A 1,922-nucleotide genomic window follows, 5' to 3' on the forward strand; every position below is an offset into this window, starting at 1 on the left:
GGGGCGGCCTGATGAAGCACATTCAGTGGCTTGAAAACATCATAAGCGAGAGCTTCAATCGGGTTCTAGCTGAGTCTCTCGTGAAAACCAAATTGGTATGCAAATACGTGTATGTCACTGACATGAAAGCTGTTTGTCGGAAACCAGAGCAAACATTCTTAAGCTAATTCAGTAACATTTTCAAAGTAAGCTGGGGTTAGGTTTTAAAAAAGGCGCCATACAGCTCCTTGCATGTGTTGTTCAACATTTTGGCGACTTTGCCGCTGTGCAAGCTTTTGGTAGCCTGTGAAAGTTCAAGCATTCATTCATACTGTTAACCAAGGTGTCGTCTCACAAACCCCCAGAGTCTTTGAGCTGACCCGCGGCAATATAATTATCCGGGTTTCCTGGTAGACCCTAAAACGTTCCCGAATCTTTTCACGGATATACGACAAGATTTGGAAGAAAAAACGGACCCTATTCATATCGAATGGTGGCTTTTCAGTACCGTGAAGTAAGTGGCTCTTCTGGGACTGTGAATGGTGTAACCTTTGTTTTGTCTAACCAAATTCAATGACTTCATTAACCGCTCCACTATCAAATAACACGTGCAGTTTCGAAGCTGCTATTCTGCAGCAAACAAAACGATGGGCTTCCAACACCACTGAGAAGGTCAAATGCGGACTCTACAGGTGGGGGCTCGGTTATAAGCTCATCATATCCGCAATTCCCCCTGCGTACTATGAACTGAGTTTGTTTCATCTCACTAATGAACCCGTGTTTGTCATCATTCCCGATTCGACAAGGGCGTTTTGTTTCAGTCGTTCATCAGACGACTGCACTGGTCCAGCAGCACAGGTAGAAAAAACTGCGATCCGCGAATGAAAAACCAATCCAGTTGACTGTTTAGGCCTGCTTGGTTTTTGATCCGTTTGCCTGCAGACACTTCAATCATCGATCGAGGTGGCATCGTCAGTGAGTGGGTTCTGCATTTACACAACAATGTAATCGTGGAATGAATAGTTAATTTGTGCATGTCTCGCAAACGTTTGTAAACTGCTCCCATCCAGGATGCTCGATTTACTTGTGTCACACTTCAAGGTAGATTTGGTGGGAGACAAGCGACTGATTTTCAAAACGAATGACGATTTGTTTAGCCTTCAACCCAGGCTGAATTAGCATCGTTACACAACCGCTTCAATTCATCCGCCCGCACGAGATGAATATCTTATTACTGGCTTTCTAACCTTCACCTGTGGATAATTAACAATGAGAAGCGACCCAAAAGTTGTTTGGCTTCCTCCTTGAAGTGGAAATCCGCTAAGAATCGGCCAACAAGCGAACTCGGTTGCGGATGACACAGCAAGGATGGCCATTTTGCTGAAGTTGTAAACAACCCAGTCAGTACAGATTGTCTGTCAATCAGATGGAACAACGTAGGTGGCCATTTGTTTAGCAGGGGAGGGGAAATTGTGCCCCAACACCGTTGATGCCGGACGCATGATTCAACCCATATTCTCAGGTGGTGCCACCCAAATTGGTATGCCTCTGAAAAAGAGGTTTGGGACGCGTATTCAACACCATGATTGAAAGCACAGGTGCAATATGGAAAGGTACTCAGCCGTTTTAGGGATGGTCAGACTGTGGAATGAATCAAATTTACCATTTCGAAGTCAACTTCCAACCAGTCAGGCTATGTTGACTGACAGCCAGTCGCAGGAGGGTGATTTGGAATACTCTTTTCAATCTCCGTCATCGGTTATTCAGCTGACAGTGAATCATACTGGACGATTTACAGACCCGACTGGTGATTTTTGGCAAATCGTACCATTCTATCAGTAGATGACGATAGCTCTGATGAAGCCACACGATATGTCATCATCATCATCATCATCATCATCATCATCATCATCATCATCATCATCATCATCATCATCATCATC

The sequence above is a fragment of the Opisthorchis viverrini genome, assembly GCF_000715545.1.
Source record: "Opisthorchis viverrini unplaced genomic scaffold opera_v5_298, whole genome shotgun sequence".
Taxonomy (NCBI): domain Eukaryota; kingdom Metazoa; phylum Platyhelminthes; class Trematoda; order Opisthorchiida; family Opisthorchiidae; genus Opisthorchis; species Opisthorchis viverrini.